Below are 9,299 nucleotides of genomic sequence, written 5' to 3' on the forward strand. Positions count from 1 at the left end.
CAGTTTTCAAACTGAAAGAAAATTAGGAGCGTTGCGTGACAGAAAACACGCTCACGCTCCTCCGAGATTTGCTTACCACCAGCGATACATGGTGTATATAAATAGCTCGCCGTTATTTCGCCGGCGCATACATGGCGTGTGGCTGAGTTGTCTAACGCAGCGCGCTTGGGAGCGAGGGGTTGCTGGTTCGAATCCGCGGTCGGGTACTTCCGAATTTCTTTCTTGCTGATTTATTTTTCTTTGTGCCTTACACACACACACACACACACTTATATCTATATATATATATATATATATATATATATATATATATACATACATACATACATACATACATATCCGGGACATGGCGGCGTCGACAGACGGCGACGGCAAAAATCAGCCGAGAATGTCCATATAATTGCTATCGCAATATTATTCACACGTCATAATAAAGATTTAATTGTGCAGAGCCATCTGTTAATTCTTCGCGTAGGTACTGAAGTTATTGTTCTGACTCAGTAATCGTCTGACTTCGGGGAATGCAAACGACACTGTAAACGAAAATATACCCAGCTGGGAGGTCTTGGGGGTTGATGCTCCCGCTTAACCCCGGTGACCTCTCCCCAACTCGAACACATCGGAATGTACCGGAGTATATACGTCCATTCACCGCCGTTCTCCTCCCGCGGGCGACAGACGGAGGAAAAGAGCGCCCATTCCCTGATTATACTCCGGTGCTCGTGCCACAAATACTCCGGCGCATCACTCAGCGGCTTTCATTGGCTGCTGGAGAAGTGACGCAGGTAGCCTCGCCGGGTGGCCGGTCCCCAGAAACCAATGTTAAAGATCTTCCCTTTCACCCGAACCGTCGAGGAGCCTCTGACCGACACTTGCCTTCCCACGGTAGAGGTTGGGTAATTGGGACCCGTGCGTATATGTTCTGGGAACGGGATGACGACCAGGCTTGTACCCCCATTTGCTGGACCGGATGGTGCAGCTAACAAGGAGAGAGGGTGGCAGCGCGGTGGGAGTCGGCGGCCGAGGAGCGAAGAGAGACGCGTTCAAGCAACGATAGGTGAAGGATCCTTCTTGAGTTCTCTAACCGTTGTAAATATGTAAATAACTTTTTTTTTGTCGTTTGGAAACCTAGCGTCATCGAGTTATTGAAATCGAACCCTTTTATAACAACCATCATGGCACAGGCCAAGCCACCCTATTCGAAGAACTGCGACGATTGTGCGAAGCCTTCGGCCGCGTTCAGAAAAAGGAAATCATTCCGTGGACCTTGTGGACATTACAAGCGACTACAAGCGTCAACGAAGGTTGTCATCGACAGCAGCAAGATGCGGGAACTTCAGTCGTGTGATGGTGCCGTGCAGGAAACGACACATTGTGATCTCGCGAGTGGCGAACAAGCGGACGGTCGCGGGTGCGGCGCAAAACTGGTGAGTGAGTTTCTTTTGAATTATCTGTGGTCATTTTTTGTCGAAAAGTGCTAAAATTGGGTACTGTTATGTTGATAACCAAACAAACAGGTTACCAAGACCAGGCTAGCATTACAGGATGAAAATCCTGACTTTGATAACTATGTATCTTCCCGTTTTTAACCGTACAATTCAAGATCTCAGACTGTCTCACGTTGTATTTGATTTGCATTTTCTAGATGCGTTTTGCATTTTCTTGCTGCCATTTTTACTTTGTTCAATTGTTAACATGTGTTCTACAGCCTTAACATGTTTTAGATGCGAAGTATCTTCAGGCGGAGTTCAATCCGGTGGTGGTGGTGGTGGTGGTGGTGTGCGGCGTGACCACCCTTACTGCGCATGCGCATACCCTCTCCACACACCTCCTCTCCCCTTCCCCCTCCCCCCTCTCCACTTGCCATCTCTCCTCCCCCTCTCCCATTTCCCCCTCTCCACTTCCCTTCTCCCCTCCCCCTTTCCACACTTCCTCTGAAACGCGGGCTAGACATGCCGAAATTCTCTCCTGCGCAACGCCGCGATGAGCCCCTGCGCATGCGCGTCCCCTCCCCCTCTCTCCCCTCTCCTACGCTGCCGCCCTCTCGCGTGCCTGTCGACCGCGTTCCCCGCTCGCCCTGTGAGAATTCACGGCCAGGCTAGAGGGAAGACAAGACGCGCATAGCGTTTCTCTTCGCGTTCCACGACGCCAGGTTGGTAGCATGCTCAACGAACGCCAACGGAACGCGATCGTGCAAGTGCTCCGGCTTCGCATCGCCTCATGGTCCCCTTTAGCGGGAAATGGTGTAATTTTTATTGCTTGAACTTTCTTTCTATTGAAGTTACATTGTGAATTACTTTTTATTATGACCCCCTGCTTGGTCTTTAGACCACAGTATTCTGTAAATAAAAAATAAAATAAAATAAATAAACAAAAAATCCTGCAGAAATTTTGAAAACGCGTTGTTTGGACCACGCGTTTTTGTTTTTTTTTAATATAGATAACTGCAGTAGCTTTAAACACACCACTGTAATATTTGGAGCACGGAGTGAATCTACAGATATACATTAATGGAAAACATCATAGTTGTGGGTTGATTCAATAAAGAGTTATTAAGAGTTATTAGTAAACTTAATTGGTAAAGAGATATTTTTGGTCTGGTTAGCATAAATAAAGGGTAATTTTTGTCCCCTTTCGATATTAAAGGGACTGTCTACCGCTCGGAAAAAAATTTCTGATTGTGGCGAAAATGAGAAGTGCGTTTGTCACATCGGCGGCAACGAGCATGCTTTTGCTCCATAAAAAGGGAATTATATTTTTAATTTGATCTTGAAGATCGTGAAAGAAACCGCTAGCGTCACCCAACAGCGATGTGGTCAATCTACTGGTAGGGCAAGAAATCCTCGCAGGTAGACTCATTTTTGCTTAAAAACAAACATGCATAACTTGAAATTGTATTTTACGCACTTGAGGCAGCTTTCGGTGCGTCAGAGAGTAATTTCTTGCTTTTTTTTTTCTCACGCTTTCAAAAAGGCGCCCGGTGGCGCTGCTTGCGGCGCCGTCTTCGATTTCGTCTGCTTCAACTCAAGCGCTATGCCATGCAGCCCTCCACGCTGGTCGTACTGTGCCGCTGTATTGTTGTTAGGATGTCTCACATGTGCTGCGCTGTGAAGGCGTGCATTTATCGTATCTTTTTGATGAATCAACTTAGCTTGGATTGCGTCAGCGGTGCTAGAATAAACGCATAGAGTGCGATTACAGCAAAACAAGTGTTTTGTAATCGTATAATAAGGCTTCATTTAACCGCTAGCGTGCTGAAAACGACTGTTACATTCATTACATTAGTATTCAGCGAAAATAAGGTAATCCTACAGAAATGTCATGTGCTTTCGGTTTCAATTTTTACCGGCACTGCAATCGTCATCGCGTCCACCAACCAGTGTTGTGGACATGCTTCACGCCAATGGAAGAACACCGAACGGAGATCGAAAAATTGTGTTTTAAAAATTTCTGCTCACTTTCCAGAGAAACCGCTGCAAGGTTGAGCACTTCAGACAGTACGCTTTCTATTGCGGTACAAAACAGAAAAGCGATGAAGGACGGTAGACAGTCCCTTTAATAAACGCCAGGTCGAGGTCTATCATTACGTGCAAGTAATCTTGACCTTTCGTGTAAACTGAACTAATAAAACATGAAGAACTGAAATCAGTATAAATTTTTTACAAATTTAGCGAATTGAGCTAGAGAAAGGTGTTTGGTACAGATTTTTAGAGCGAATATACGTGCTTATTTTGGTGAAAAAATTATTTTGGTACGATAAGTGGTATCCGAGATATCAATATGGAAATGTAATTGACACTTCGGAGGATGTGGTCCGTCCATAACAAGAAACGGAGAGAGGGGGTTGACGAGACCAGTTTGTGTGTGGCGGGGAATGCGAAAGGAAGGCAGGGGTCGCTAGACACAAAAACGGGTTGTGGGGCGCTTGACGTTTCGTAGGAAGGGGGGTTATTGTAGTAGTAATGGTTTGAGGATAGGAAAAAAAAAGCGCTTATTTCTGCAACCCATGAGAGCACGGCTCAGCGTCGTTGTGGGGAGGGGAAATGGTAGTGAAAGAAAATGAAAGAGAAAGAGAGGGCACCTTCTTGAGAAATTAGCAGTCTTTTCCGTGTTGCTGAGGGGGGAGGGTACAATTGAGTAGCGGCTTTTCTTTTTGTCTCTCTTTTCCGTCAGGCTGCCAAGGCCGTGTATGTAGATTTTTCTTTTTTTTTTGGGGGGGGGGGGGGGGGGGAGGAGGTTTGGAGGCACTATTAAATCTCAGTTTATCTCCTCGACCAGATAGTTAAAACTGTCAAGATGTTCACCTTCAAGTAGAGCGTCTCTGTGATTAAAACATTTCCTCTCTGACGAACAGTGCTCGAAGATAGGATATATAGGTTGGACCTGGACAATGCAACGACGCTGGCCCGTGAACAAAAGAGGGAATAGGGAAATTCCTCGAATCCTGGTGCACACGTCGTGTCGCCTCGGCGTGCAACACCATCCGTGGCCTCCTGCCGGACGTTTCCAAGCACCTGTGTGTTGAGTAGACTGGTTGATATTCCCTCATTTCTGTCAGTATGCGATGAAGATGCAATTGGCATTGGTGGTGTAACTTTTTGTACCCTTTATTGTTAATTTGTTTTGTTCAGTGGGACTAAACTTTTTTTTTAAATTTGTGCTCGAGGTTGTATACGTTTGGAATCTATACATGCTCACGCAATAACTATTTTGAAAATGTCCATTACGGAAAGTTTCATGACAGAGTGGGCGCAGCAAATTCAGAAAGAAAGGTACAACGCCAACTTGCCCCGAAGCCAGTTTTGCAAAGCAGAATAGAGGTACACATTTCTTATGGAGCACTCGTATGCATACAAACTGTAAGCGCCTAATATGCGGGAAGTAGGACGATAAGCACAGATTAGAATGCAACTGTAATAATCAGTAATAATACTTTATAAAATTAGCAAATTAATCCGGAGAGGTATTCTTGACACTGTCGTCAAGAGTACCGAAATTCGCTCATTTCTGTGAAAAAGTGGTTTTTAAATATTGAGCTGAAGTAGAGGTATCGATTTAGAAATGTATGAAAAATTTCGCGCGTTTTGCACTTCGTTCGCGGCGCGGAGGTGTGTTTTAATCACATCGGCTGGCTGACACCAGAGTACATGGTATCTGCTTATTGATATTGACTTCTTTGTGTGGTCCGTTTAATTAGCGCTGCTCGGTCAAACTTTGTCGTTAATTTTAGTATTGACTATGCTGTAAGAACATCGTTGTTCTCATGGATTGGCACCCTGCATGGGATTTAATGAGTATCTGTGGCTTCAGTGTCCTCAGGTTTCGTGTATGGGGCATGATTTACTGTTCTCATGCACTATTTTTTTTTTACTAAATTAGGCAGGAAGCAATCAGCTGAACTCTTACGTCGTCAATAGATCTGATGGATGGTCCTTCGTGGATGGTTCCCGGCGACTACGCTTCCTTCGTTTGTTGTGCATTTCGACTCACTGCGCTTAAAACTTGAGTGCTGTTGATTTCTGTGATCTGTCTTCTGCTTTGTTTTTTGGGTGGCTTCCTGCATATTTGTTTTTTCTTGTATTGCTTTCCCAAATGCTGGATCATCAACCAAAAACTGCAGCTTATTGTGAATGAATGAAATAATAAGAACTCAAGTGTTCTCTTGAATTTCATCTGCTAGAGGAAAAAATACACAGTGACTCTGCAGTGTTTGAGTGAGATTTCCTTCATGTAACCAGCCTAGAGCGAAAAAAGCTGTAACAGCGGAGCAAAAAAAAAAAAAAATACTCCCGATGCATCTCACTGAAATTCCGTCCGGACGGAGTAAGGAAATTCGTAAAATACTCCGGAAGTGCCACGAAAAAACTCCCGATAGCTGGAGTGAAAGAACAGCAAAAAATACTTCGGAGGTTCCGCGAAAAAACTCCGGCCCGCCGGAGTGAAAGAATAGCAAAAAATACTCCGTAGGCGCGACGCAATAACTCCGGCCAGCCTGATTAAAAGCTTTACTCCGGAAGTCCGGAGTATAAAAAACTCCCAATGGGGGGGGGGGGGGGGGGGGGGGGGGGGGGGGGGGGGTAGGGGGGTTGCTAGAGGACAAGCATTTTACTGGAGTTTTTTTTTTTTTTTTAAGAGCGGACAATGTCTGCGAAAATCGTTGCTCCCGCCTCTTGTGAAGTCGAGCTGTAATTCGATTTTTGCAGACAAAAGGATCATCAGCTTTTCAAATTTGTGGGGAGTTATGTCTAGTTTGCGCACCTGAAGTGATGAGTGAAGTAAAGGTCAGAAAATAGTGTCGACACTTCCCATATGGCCGCACAAATGTGCACGACGAAGAGCGGAGTGGCAGGTTCAATATCCAGGCCAATGAAACCGTCCAGCAAGTGGACTGGGAATTGCGATTAGATCGACGACTCTTAGTGGTCTGCATGTCGGATGAGTTGCCTCTTGTTGACCGCGCTACAATTTGCACGCTTGTAACTGAAGAGCTCGGGTATCACAAAGTGTGTGCAAGGTGGGTACCAAAAATGCTTATCGACCAACTCAAACAGCAAGAAATTACCAGGTGGCAAACTTGTACGCATAGGGACTAAAGAAACTGGTGGTGCAGCGGTACGAAAAGTGCTTAGAAGTGAACGGTGGTTATGTAGAAAAGTGAAGTAGGTTTGTACTAAACTAAACCTGCCAATAAAAACGTTTACTAACGAAGATTTATTCTTTGGGGACCAAATGGCCCTTCCTTTTTGAATAATCCTCGTATATAAACGCGTGTGGCAGTAATTACGCTGGAATGCGCGATGAATTGCGCATAAATATAACTGACGCGTTTAACCGGCAGATGAGATTTCAGCGACCGGCGACTGTGTTCACCGCTTTCGTTGCGCTTTAATTGATTATCACTTTGCTTCCGGGCCACAAGTCCGTTCATAAAATGTCTGACTTGTCCATGGACGTCGCCGTCACTACAGCGCGACGTGCTCTGCATGACTTAGCTCCTGTTAAATGGAGCCGTCACCTATTTTCTCCGCTTAATCGAACTATATAAGAGTCGTCCGATTTGATTTTGGCATCAATGTCAGTGAGTTTGAATGTTCGGCATCAATCTATACATTTCAGTATATATATTGATGCCAGCACCGCTAATATTTTCGAACTGTTGTACTAACGCGTTACGTATACTGTACCAAATAAAGAATGTCCATGCTATAGCGTCTCAATGTGCATCGAACGTCCCAAAAGCTTCACGAACACACCGAAGCGGAGCGCGCATATCGTGCAGAGGCAATTAGTGCATGCTTCCTCGTGCACTCAGGTTTTGTGAATGGAGAGGTAAGATGGCTTTCGCGCTTTGTGAAAGCTAACTTTCTCCGTTACTCCACTTATTTTCGAGTTTTATCTCTCCAGCTCACTCATTTCCTTGCCTCCCACGAGGAGAAGACATTAGCAAGTCGGGAGCCACTATTAGCGTGACACATGGCGCTGTCTGGCAAGACGAATGTGTGCCTCGGGAGCGCTTCGTCGGATTCACACAAGCCATGCGATGTGCAGGGCGCGGCTACCGCGGTCCGTAATTTCGGCTAGACGTCGTTATCGCCCCTCCGTTCAGCCAATTCCTCACAGACTGTATATATATATATATATATATACATGCCTCCTTCAGCGGACCGATCGAAGCTCCGTAAGCTCGCACCCCCGGGCGGGCTTGCATTAAGTAGTCCGCCGAAAGCGTAATCTCGTCGTAATCTCGTCATCGCGCAAATTGTGCACGTCTTGCTTCTAGCAGAATGAGAACTCCATACAAAGAGAGAGGGAGATAACGAGGGAGATTTGAAAGAGAAGCCTCGCTCCCGCGATTGTATACGGGGCGATTGTGCCGATATGTGCATGTACAGAAGTTGCGCAGAGATGCCACACCAACCGGTCTCCTTCGTCTTGGACCCACTGTTGTGGATTCTCTTTCCCGCGCTTCCCGGCGGTAGCCCTTCCCCTCTGCCCAGGAGTGCTGCTCCAAGGGCTGGCCGGAAGACGGGAGCCTCGGAGTTTGTCTGGAAGCCGTCTCGCTATCTGGCTGTGGGTAAGGCTACATCACGTCAGGGTGCCACGGAACAGATGCGAAACAGACTTCGTACTGCTGGCCCATTCAGTGTCCACAGTCTCACACCGTGTTTGTGTATAGGCGCTCGCGACCACGCATAGTCGTACATGCGCTCCGGAAGGCCTTGGTTCCGCGGCCGTCGTCCGGCAACTGTACGACGAAGGTCGACCCCTGGCTGCGCGCGGAACCGATTGGACCGACCGGTTTCGAGTGGTTTTCATTAGTGAGCGCCTCAGCGATCTATTCGCAGTATACATGGTTTTGAGAAATCTGCCAGTACTCTGATCGATTAGGCCGCGGACACGTGCTGACTTGCCGTATGTTATCACCAGCAACACGGTTCGTTTAGAATGTGTGGGCTCGTTTAGCCGCTCGTTGGTTCTCTTAGTACCGGTACGTGTGTGGCATACTGTGGCTATACACGAGCCCTACATTTACTCTCTACCCTTGCTCTGGCTATACGAAGAGTATAGCACACACTCAAGACGCAGTTAGTTGTAAACGGAGATAATGGACGCAAGAAACGGTGACCTTCATGTGTCGATATATTCCAGTCACGAAATCTGGCAGCATACTGCAGACGAACGCGTTCGCTTAGCGTCTCTACTGTAACACGTGAAATTTATGCGGGAAATCATATATATATATATATATCTCTCCCGCCACGACGGTGAGTTAGGACGCCGAGTATTCCGCAATGCCTCGCTAATTAGTCACGCGTCAATGTGCGGGCAGCTGCTGCAGCACTCCGTGGCTTTGTTCGATGACAATTGATCTTCCAAGAAACTGCGCAAGAAAGCGACGCAGATACGCGCATAAAGCTGGCTTTCCGCTCCGTCTTGAATTCTCACCTGCCTTGTGTCGCAATAGGTCCGCGTGCGTGGGCGCTTCTTGGCATGACACATAAGACGCGCGCGTGTTGTGGCCACTTTCCCCGAGGCGGCATTCTAGACGCACAACTGGTTCTATCGCACATCAGCAGTCGGAGTAAGCCTAATTAGTTTAGTACAATCGGAGCAGAAATGTCCACGCGTGTGCGCAGTGTTTTCTCAAAATGCACAAATCAAATAGAACTCGGATCTTTACAAAAAAAAAAAAAAAAGGCATGGTAGCATACCATGGCACCTCAGTTACAGGATTTTTTAAAATATATTTTACGTTCATAGGCATGAACTCCCCCCCCCCAACCAATCACCTATGGGGG

This window comes from Rhipicephalus sanguineus, chromosome 3, assembly GCF_013339695.2.
Source record: "Rhipicephalus sanguineus isolate Rsan-2018 chromosome 3, BIME_Rsan_1.4, whole genome shotgun sequence".
In the NCBI taxonomy this organism is placed as follows: domain Eukaryota; kingdom Metazoa; phylum Arthropoda; class Arachnida; order Ixodida; family Ixodidae; genus Rhipicephalus; species Rhipicephalus sanguineus.